The sequence below is a fragment of the Clarias gariepinus genome, chromosome 6 (assembly GCF_024256425.1).
Source record: "Clarias gariepinus isolate MV-2021 ecotype Netherlands chromosome 6, CGAR_prim_01v2, whole genome shotgun sequence".
Taxonomy (NCBI): Eukaryota; Metazoa; Chordata; class Actinopteri; order Siluriformes; family Clariidae; genus Clarias; species Clarias gariepinus.
In genome coordinates, this window is record NC_071105.1 from 14,694,555 (window position 1) to 14,706,157 (window position 11,603).

Below are 11,603 nucleotides of genomic sequence, written 5' to 3' on the forward strand. Positions count from 1 at the left end.
CGTCATTCATTTGCATTTATATACCTGACTAACAAAGATACATTGGATTACTTTATGCATGCACGAGAGATCAGCTCTTTTCTCTTTTATTTACTTGTCTTCACCTGTCTCCAGTATAAAGTCTAAATTAAATAAAAGCGCAATTGTCAAATTACTGAAAAGTATAGCAGTGGAACTGGATTATGCTGGAAGGCTTTAAAAATATTTTTTGCAAGCTTTTATTGTGACTGTGGTGACAATTGAATATTCCCATTGTCTAGCACGTATCTAAAAAAAAAAGTTTACAATGTGAACTGAATATTGTAGAAAATTTGTGGAAAGCCACCAGAAACCTGACTGAGTTCTACCAACCCTGTCAGAAAGAATGGGCAAAAATTCCAGAAGTATTATAAGATGTGTAAGACTACCAAATTATAAAGTGTACATAAAACGTTTACCTATTAAATTTGATCTAGTAAATAAATGTATTCATCAGCACATAAACTGTCTGTGAGAGTGCTCTATTTAAAATTCTTCTTGTTTTTGGTCACCTGTCTCTAAGTTAAATCAGCTAAAAATTGGCTGTGCATTACCTGTGAAATGGTGTGATGTTACGATCAGTTACGATCACCTGCAACTCCACTGCAAATGCTACCAACCTCATACTGTCTGCCTACTGACTACTTACTTTCAAGATACTTGCTAAACCTTGCAATTCGTGTGGAGACTATGAATGGTTACGACTTGTCAAGACCTGCTATGATTTCCCACTTGTTAACAGTGACCTTGATTCCCCTTGTTTTTGATACCATTGTCTACGGAAGCTATGATGCTTCTGTGCACTTTAGTAAAACTCATCATCATACGTATTGTAGTATAGTGTAGGGTTCTTTAAATGCAGTCCTGGAGGGCCAGTGTCCAGCACTGTTTGTAATTCCCCAAAACCTTAATGCAACCACTGAACAGATTAGTTAAAAACCTGTGTTTGAGCTGAAGAATTATGAAACTGTGAAACGACCTCCAGACTGGAGCTAAAAAGTCCTGTCTTAGAGCATACAGTTCAGAAGGCTAGCGCTCAGGGTGGGATTGAGCAATTTTAGTGTATTTGCTTTACTCCCTTTGTGAGAGGCTTTTTACAATGCTTCAATAGTAACAGCTTAAAGCTGTAAACTTCAACGCCAAACAAGGAATTTAGTATATTTTTGGACTCTGCAATCCACTATAGAGAGACCTAAACCATCTATAAAGTCGACAAGCCACTGGTGGGCAAAGTAAAATACTGAGTAAATGTACAAACATACTTACCCTTAAAATTAGGTTAAGAATCAAAAATACCGAACGTGTATTAGCTCACTGTAGCCTTTAAATCATAGGAAGAGAGTCTCTCTCTCTCTCTCTTGCTGTCTCCAGCACCTTCTTTCTTTTACTCTTCATCTGTCTCTGTCTCTCTCTCTGTTTTGCACAGTCCCACTCTCCCTCTCTCAGCAAGTGGTGATATTACTGCTTCGAATATGTTCTCCCCGTGCTTGGTGGGTTTGCTCTGGGTACTCCGGTTTCCGGTGTGTGTGTGTGCCCTGTGATGGATTGGCACCCCAGCCAGGATATACCCCTCCTCGTGCCCTTAGTCTCTTGGGTTAGGCCCCCGTGTCCTTGTATGCAGGATAAAGCAGTATAGGTGATGAGTGAGTGCATAACTCTACTAAGCAGTGATGTCTCTTGATGATGTCGTGACTAGGCACTACCATTAATTCTCACAGGAATAACATATACTGTAAACCCCCTGACAGTTTTGCACCAGATTCACTAAACGTATTTACTGTTTCCCCTGAGATTTGCTTCAACTTTGACCTGAGCACTGATGGGTTTGTGTAAAGCTGCTTTGTGACAATGTAAATTAGTGTTTAAAGTGCTATACAAAAAAAATAAAAATATTACACACCACTGTTGTTATGTAACGCAGCACCACACAGAAATGTACTGGAATAAAAAGTACAGAAATGTGTGATAAAAAATATACAGGCATCAGCTTATAAAACTATTCATGTAAATTTGTCATAAGTATAATAATAAAGTACTTTACCAGTCTAAAGTTGGGACACACCTTCTAATTCATTAGAAAGTTATTTCTTTCTGCATTGTAAAACAAAGCAGAATGTGTCCAAAATATGCAATAACCTCCTTTGAACAGTTGATATTGAAATGTATCTGCTACTGTACCTTATGCTCTGTAAAACCTCCATAGCGACTCTAATCTGTTAATTGCTGATTTTTTGAGGCTGGTATCTCTAAATGAACTTTTTAAAAATAATTCTGTCCACATGACCCACATTTAAAAAAAAAAATATCTTAGTCCACATGAAAATGCAAAAAACCCTGTTAAGTGGTGTTGGGAGCATCCCTAATTAACAGGGGGGCAATCAGAAGCCAGGAATGTCATTACCAGTTGTGGTTTGTAAAAGTCAAGTGGATCTTGTCCAAAAGTCAAGTGTATCTTGTCCAAAACCGCTGTAGCTGTCTGCAGGGTCTATGTCTTAGAAGTTTTGTATGTAGCAGCAGTGAGCTTCATAGTACAATCAGGCATCTCTGTTCGTTAACGTAATGTGCGAGTAACTTTAGTTACATGCGTGTGTACAGTATGTACACGCATGTAAGCAATGCTAACAGTCACTAGTTTACTGTACTTAAGTCTACTATTGCACAAATATTTTTTTAAACAGAGATGACGTCAAATCAAGAAGACAAGCACACTGACATTGACATCGTCGGCACACAAGGTGACGTTATAACAAGCCAAAATCTTAGTTTCCCCTGTCCACACACAACCACTGAAAACAGAGTTTTGGAAAATCTTCACTTTGGACGGAGTTTTCCCGAAAGGTATTCATCGACCAAAACTGCATTTGCATGTGGACAAAAGGCCAAAACCGCAGAGGGAAATCTCAGTTTAAAAAAAACAAAAAAAAAAACAGCTACATGTGGACATGGACTTATTTCATAGGATGTGTCCAAAGTTTTGACTGGTATTGTAGATGCATTTATTGACCTTCAATCCTCTGCTACAAACCACCACAAATCACTTCAATCCACATATGAATAACAAACACTGCTAAGACGTTTTACTTTTAGTTTAGTCAGTGATTGCATTTCAATTTTTGAGCATGAGCTACAATATTTCTTGATGGTTACGATTTTTTCCACAGCACAACAAGCTGTACAGAATTTTGACAAACTCCATCTCCCTGAATTTTTTGGGGGTTGGGATCACTTTTAGGCATGTGTGAAAGCGCTGTACCTTTTTTAAAAAAATGTATAAAGTAAACTAAAGCAGATTCACTAACTGATTTAGCACAGACAACGTATGGTACAATGTGTATGTATGTAAACTGCTGACCTTAACTGTAATCATCAGTGCAGGCCTCCAAATCCATACAGTAATGATTCACTGAGCACTGATTAAAGATATGCACTGCCCATTTCAGTCCCACGACACAGCTGAAAATATGTGGACTACTGTAGAACAGAATTCACAAGCAAAAACTAAGGAGTTTGAAACATCTGGAAAAACTTCATATTGATACATATTTCCTGATCATTAAAATATAAAATAAATAAATCAAACACTATTGCTATTTTGGCAAAAACAAAATGTGCATAAAATGTCAATAGATCATACAGATATGGTCTACATGTACACATTTTATATATCTTTCTTTTGCCAGGTGTCTTATAATGTTGGAAAGTGAATGCATTTTTTCCTTATGCTACTCAATTCTATATTCTATTTTATCTAAGGTACATAACTGGACTGACCACCATTGTTACTGAAAGGCTGCATTCGTTTTTTTGTTTTTGTGCTTAAGGGAACAAAAGGTTAGTTTTTATATTTCCTTTTTCCTGATAGTGTAATGCCAAGATATTACATGCTGGTGCAATGTGCTCATCATGCTGTGAATGCATGCCTTCTGTGCCTTCTAACCTTTTTTGGAAAGAGGGCTTAAATAATGAAAGAGTACAGCCAGATTCCTCAATGTGCTAAAGATTTCATGCCTTTGCATGCAAAAGAGGATTGTCTATGACTGGGTGTAGTTAAAGCAAAGCACTTCAGTCAGTGTGTACTAGTAAATGATTCAGTACTTGGATCCAAAACATGGATCTTCAAGCATGACCAATGAACCAGAGAGTCATTCAGTTTGATGAGGGAGAGGTGCTTAACCTTGAGAAGAACTGAAAAACATGGGGCCATGGGGGGGTCATGTGGTTGTAAAAACATGGGGAAGCAACAGTTATTCTGCACTGAATATAAACAGGGCACACATTATTGGGACCACCGATACGGTATTATCACAATACCAAAGTCCTTTTCCTATTTGCATTGCAATTCTGTAGGTATCACGGCAGGGGCGGACTGGGACAAAAAGTGGCCCTGGACTTCATGGCCCACAGCAACCCACCACATTCCACATCATAATACATTTGGCTCATTAATGTGGAGATTAATTTTTAAAACCACTTACTAGTATATTTATATAACGCAATACAGAAATAAATGCTATTTAAACATATTATTTAAAGGATCCGTGAACATATATTGGTTCATATTTCTAAAACAAAGAAACAAAGAAAATCGTGTAAACATATAGAGACAATAAAGACAAGACACCTTGATGCAGTGTAACCGCTAATCAGTGTAAACTAAATGTACAGCAGGGTCAGTGATGATGAACCAGTGTCTGATGATGATGACCAACATCTCTCCCCTTCTCTACCGGAGCCGAGTGAAAAGGATGCCAATCAAACTGAAGTTAAGCTGGAATAAAATTGGTAGCAGCATTAGCTTGTGCTGCAATTTGCAATTTAAGGCATAATCTGTTCATAATCTGCTTTTCACAATCTGCATTTCTTGCAATCCTGCATTTCCTTCATCAGAGGGACAACCCATGTTAGATGTTTTGGAGATAAAGTCAGAGAGGCCAGATTGAGGTGGTTTGGACATGTTCAGAGGAGAGATGGTGAATATATAGGTAGGAGGATGCTGAGGTTTGAACTGCCAGGCAGGAGGTCTAGAGGAAGATCAAAGAGGAGATTTATGGATGCAGTGAGAGAGAACATGAAGTTAGTTGGTGTGAGAGAAGAGGATGCAGAGGATAGGGTTAAATGGAGGCAGATAATTCGCTGTGGCGACCCCTGAAAGGGAACAGCCGAAGGACAAAGAAGAAGATTTCACAGCATCTACCTCTAAAGCTTTTTTTTCTTCTTTTTTCGTGTAACTTTTTAGCTCCACCTTTTTCTTTTTCCCCCCTTCAATGGAAATTATGAAATTTTTTGCTCAGAGAAATTCGCTGTACGGAAAAGGGTCAGCATCTCTCTCTCTATAAATAAGAAGTGAAAGGGGGCGTGTTTCAGAACACGAATGAAATAGACCAAACTAATTAGGAAGGAGGGAGTGCAATACATTGACGTACACACAAACACACACTCTATTTGCCTGCAGCGCCTGTACGATCGACGCACTCATTTACTGTATTTGTGTAAAAAAAAAGAGATAAGATATTATGGTTTCCGTCATTTTTTAAATATATTTGACTGGGCAGGCCCACATTGGCCAGCGGCCCACCGGGAAAGCTCCCGGTGCTTCAGATGACCATCGGGCTGGCAATCCATTGCAGAGCACAATTCAATATCAATTACAAAATATATATTTTTATTGAATTCCGAACAACCTTTGAAAATATTTTGCATGAATTGCTGTGATGCTTGCCATGATGTAAATAGCCATGAGTGACAAACTCAACTTCTAACATACACTACTCACAATAAGTTAGGGATATTGTGAGAGACTTAGTGGATGTCATACATACAGTGTTTGTTTTACTTCAGACACTTTTGGGATAGGGAGGCCATTGTGTTGGAGTGACAGACACACCTAATTTTGTGTTTTCCATGTAATGGTCTCACTGTGTACAGGTGTGCCTTATATTGGGGCCAATCCCAAAAGACAACCTTTTTCAATGTGGCATCAATTTCAACATTCGGTGGGTATAAAAAGCTGGTATTGTTAGTAAGTCATTCAAAGTTCATCATTCAAACAGCCAAGAACACACTTAACGGACGAGCAGCGCCACCTGGCCATGGCTCGCCTTCGGGTCAGTGGCAGGCAGTCAACTGCCACACAGCTGCAGGCCCGTTTACAAGATGCGAGGGGTACTAGGGTTTCCAGACAAACTATTCGCAACCGACTCCACCGCTTTGGCTTGAATGCCAATGAAAGACACAGCCGTGAACGTTTGCAGTGGGCACAAGACCATGTGACCTGGACAATGCAGCAGTAGTCTACCGTCCTGTTCACTGATGAGTGTCGGGTCACCTTGTCCCCAGGGTTTGCTTTGGTGAAAAAGCTGCAACAGTCTAGGCAGGCATCACCAGTCAGTGCAAAACAGATTGGGTTATTGTACATGGCTCAGTCACTGCATGTTCTTACCTCAGAGACATTGTAGAACCCATCATTATCCCCGAACTCCACCAGCACACCCCCAACTTTCTGTTCATGGATGATAATGCTCCACCACATCGTGGCAGAATAGTCACAGCTCGACTTCAGCAAGTTGGAGTGCCTCATATGGTAAGGCCATTAATGTCCCCTGACCTGAACCTCATAGAGCACGTCTGGGACCAGTTGAAGCAGAGACTGGATGATCGTACCCCACTCAGTGAGTCACTTACCGTCTTTATTGCTTTGTCCAGTATTCAGGGTCATGGGAGGCCTGGAGCCTATCCCAGGAGTCTTAGAGCACAAGGCAGGGTACACCCTGGACCATTGCAGGGCATACACACATACCCACAGTCACACACTCATTCACACACCATGGCCAATTTGGGAACTCGCATTAGCCTAATCTGCATGTCTTTGGACTGTGGGAGGAAACCCACCAAGCACAGGGAGAACATGCAAACTCCATGCACACACAGATGAAAATTGAGCCTGGCCGGGAATCAAACCCCGAGCCTGGAGGTGCAAAGCAACAATACTAACCAATACACCACCATGCCTATATATATATATATATATATATATATATATATATATATATATATATATATATATATATATATATATATATATATATATATATATAAAATAATAATTGGACTCAGTGTGGCTATACATGAATTGCCATACTAAAGAATCATGATACATAGCCCTTTGCTCCTCTTCAGGTATGTTTATTCTGGTTATCTTTCTTTTGTTTGCTTACAGCTTCTAGTTAACAGCTTTCACATCTGATTAAAGTCATTTGTTGACAACATGTCCAACTTTATCAGCTCTTATCATGCATGAACTGCTTTTTAAACACTCAGTTATGATGGCCACATTTATAAACTCAATTGTGAATGTGTATCACTAGAAGAAGCCATGGATCATTAATAACAAAGCAGTATTTAATTGAGTCGTAGGAAAATGTATGCCTTTATAACAGACAGCTGTGTTCACAAAAACGAGCTAGAGTCAAAGAAAAGTATACATCACGGGTTACTTAAGGGTAAACACTCACTGCATGCAATATTGTATACCTGAGCAGACATTCTTTGTTGCTATTACCAAAATTCCTTTGTGTAGCCTTTGAAAACACACTCATATGCAAACATCGACAAAGATCCCATTTCCCAAACAGGCTCAAACCACCGCTAGATCATTTGTACTTTATCTAGTTAGAACTGGCTCAAACCTGACTGTTCTAACAGTATAAGCTGAGATGTCTCCGTGTGCGCCTAGAGTTTGCCAGCACAGCAGCTTTAGAGCTGGAATGTGTGATTCACATTGTCAGGATGTGTTCCGCTCAAACCATTAGACAGTGAGCTTAAGATCCTTGTTTTTTTGTCCTCTGTTCTTTGTATTCTCCAAGTTCCCAGGCAACTGGTCACCGAAACTGCACAAAAAGCTGACCAGCTCAAAACTATCCAAATATGTCTACTTGAAAAAATGACTCAGCTTTATACATTTTTATAATATTTTAGGAAATATGTTTCTTCATTTTGCACACATATCTACCCAAGCCCACTTACAATTCTTAGTGTTGAAGACATGACACCCTTTTGTTAATTAATTATTCAATAGAAGAGTCTATTATGTTCCAGTATACAAAGGCAAGACATGTTTGTCCTCTGCTTTAGCAGCTCACCAGGAAAAAGGACAGATGATTGTCAGGGAAAAACAAAGATGTGCCGTCGCTTCCACTTATGCAGCTTTATTGATCATCAGGATTCAAACTCACAGTTTTGTAACAATAGGGGAATAGTTTTGAGTTGCTCCACTCAGAAGCCCCAGTAACCACTTTATGCTAGTCAGGACAATTATAAATCTCTTGCCCATCCAAGAAAAAAACAGAAAAGATAGTGCACCATTTATGGGAAACCTATCACAAGGCACCCTGGATGCCATGTCAATGACAGGGCCCTATGCACACATACTGTACAAGTACACTCATTTACACCTTAGATTTACAACTTACCAGATCCAGTCTACCTACTGGTATGTGGCATGTGTTGAGGTGAAAATCAAGGAATGTAAAAGAAACCTTAAAGAATGCCACACAGACACTGGAACTATGAGGTGGCAGTGCTACAGTACCTGCTGCACCACCATCAATTTGGGTTCACATATAAACTCTGACTACTGTCTTCCTTGCCTGGTTACTTTTGGTAGATTGTATTTCATACACAATGTTATGGTTTTATAATGGATTTAATGGTGTTCTGTGGGATTTCTTGGACTTGTTTTCAAAGCTCCTTGGTCTTCATGATGGTGTTTGTTTTGGTACATTCTCTAACAAACTCTGTGAAATTCTAGGAATAGGTGTATTTATATTCAGTTCATGTGACGATAACCAAACAGCATTGACAGTCAGACTATTAGTTTTAGATTAAAAGTCCGGGGGCAGCAGGTTAAGGCCCTGGGTTACTGATCAGCAATTCAGCGCTTGATCAGCTCCACCAAGCTGGGACTGTTGGGCATATTGCATACACCTATCATAAAACTGTATATTTACAGTATATAGTCTGATGGTTAATGATGCCAAGGTGCAGCTTTTATGTTTTTTTCTTTGTGAAAAACCTGCTAAAAAGTATCCAACAGTTAAATTAATTTCAGAATAGAAGTGAACTGTTACAATTAGTATAAATGTTGCTGCATAGTTAGTTAGAATGTTATGTTACACAACCTGTCAAACGTTTGGACATACCTTCAAATTCCATGTTCTTTCTAAATTGTAAAACAATGCTGAAGTCATCCAAAATATGCAATAATCGCCTTTAATATTGAGATGTCTGCTGCTTATGCTCTGTAAAGCCTTTAGAGTAACTCTAATCTGAGGTGCTGTTTATTTGTGATGTATGAGGCTGGTATTTCTTAATGAACTTTTCTTCAGCAGAGGTAAGTATTGGTCTTGCTTTCCTGGGATGGAAATGAGGTCTTCATGAGAGCCAGTTTCATCATGGAGCTTTATGGGTTTTGCAAATGAACTTGGCAACACTGTTCTTGCAAGAACTATTCCAGAACAGCTGACCTTCATGTCCTAAAATAACACCTGTCTGTTGTTGTTGTCACTTTAGTACATAATTCCATAGTTTTGAAACCTCAAGTATTTGTTCTATAACGTAGAAAATAAATCACTTAACAAAATAAAAATGTAATTAGAAGGTACATGCAAACATTTGGCTGGTACTGTATACATGGTACATTTTACATATACATTTGGTATACAGTACATTCATCTTGATTCAATAACTTTATCAAGCTAAATACTCAAGTTAGATATATTGTCTAACTGCCTTCTTCCACACAGGTGAGCCTACACACACATACACACACACACACACACACACACACGATTAGTTAGTGTTCCGAAGGAATGACAAGGGAGGGAGTAATGACTTTTCTCCCACCCACACAGCCCATTGAAGGGGTGGAGTAATCCTGCAATTGATTTAACTTGTACAACGAAAGTCTGACCTCAGATTTGGGTCATTTTTGGGCTCAGTACATTCAAACAACATAATGAGGAAATAAAACATGAATGCACCACAGAAAGCTTGTTTACTCATTAATAAGCTGCTCAGTTGGCATTAGTGGTCATGAATTTATGATTTATTTAATTTCATAAAGAGTGAACTGTATGTTAGGTATTATAGGTTTGACCATCTAGTGTGTCTATATTGATTTAGTGTGTCTATATTGATTACATTTTAGATTGATCTAAAGTAAATATAATTATAAACTCAGGGAAAGTGGTAATGTGATGCTCCATTGTAAAAAGGTATGTTGACATGATGTCATATGTCGGTTAAGGACCCTTTCCCAACTTCAACTGGGTTGCAAATAACGGAAATATTTTCTTTAGTTTTGCCTAATTAGAGGTTGGACATTTTAGGTTACAAACTAACATTAATTATAGCGAAGTTAGCTGTGGATTAATTTTACTTACTTGACTGATGTAATATTTTTTATATTTTTTATTTTATATATTTAATGTGTATTTCTTGACTACTTGTTATTTTGTAAATAATGACATTGTTGGTTTGAATATTTTCTAATTAAAGAAATGGGTAGTTAACGGTACCATAATCAAAGATGTAATTATAAGAAGTAAGCTATTCTTGTTTTGCTATTGTTTATCTGTTTTGATAAAAGCTCTGGTTCTTTTTTATTTACTTATTGATTAATAAATTAATAGCCCTGGTAAAAATACCTGAAAAACACCTGTCACAGACAGGGTTCTTGTTAGTAATGCTTGCCTAACTCGTGCTTTACTGTCTATTTTGGTCATTTATGGTTAGCTTAGATGTAATAATGAAACTCCACTGTATATGTATGTGTGTGTTTGTGTAAAAATGAATAATATTGGTATTATAATAAAATTTGGCAGCACGGTGGCTTAGTGCTTAGCACTGTTGCCTTGCACCTTCAGGGTCCGTGTTCGATTCCCGTCTCGGCGTCTGTGTGCATAGTGTTTGAATGTTGTCTCTGTGCTTGATGGGATTCTCCGGTTTCTTCCTGCAGTCCAAAGACAAGCAGATTAGGCTAATAGACATTTCCAAATTGCCAGTAGTGTGAATGTTGACCAGAGGTCCCACCATGATTGTAAAATAGGAATAAATCCAATGGTCATCATTGGCCACCACGGTCCCTAGTTGGACTACAGAGGGTCCTAGATGGATAAATGGATGGATAATTAAAGTTAGGGTTTCTAAAGTAATATCACCTCAACAAGAAATAAATCTAATTTAATAATCTTTATAATTATTTGCTTAAACAGTTACCTAGTTAAAATAAAAATATAAAATCAAAATATTTACCACAGTATTAGTTTTTAATTAACAGGATAGACTTGTGACCTTTAATGTAATGTAATTTTAAATTAACGTATAATATTGGATAATAAACGTGTCTTACATTTAGTGTCACGAGCGCCATATTCCGATATTTAACGTCACACTCACTGTTTAAAAAAATAGAGAAGATAAATAAGTGTAAACCATGAAATGGCTTTTTAACACGTTTAAACCCGAGTACCGGGGGCTGAATACCGAATAACTCCTTACTCCCTACCAAGGCGCACTCCGTAGTCCGT

General features: G+C 38.2%; 1 long non-coding RNA gene across 1 annotated transcript; it reads right to left on the bottom strand.

The window, feature by feature from the left end:
- Window positions 1-10,550: 10,550 nt before the first annotated feature.
- LOC128526210 (uncharacterized) lies at window positions 10,551-11,461 on the bottom strand. The gene is made up of 3 exons (XR_008360782.1): window positions 11,426-11,461; window positions 11,107-11,180; window positions 10,551-11,026 (listed from the first exon to the last, which is right to left on the bottom strand). It is a non-coding gene; the product is annotated as an uncharacterized LOC128526210 (long non-coding RNA).
- Between the last annotated feature and the right edge of the window lie 142 nt (window positions 11,462-11,603).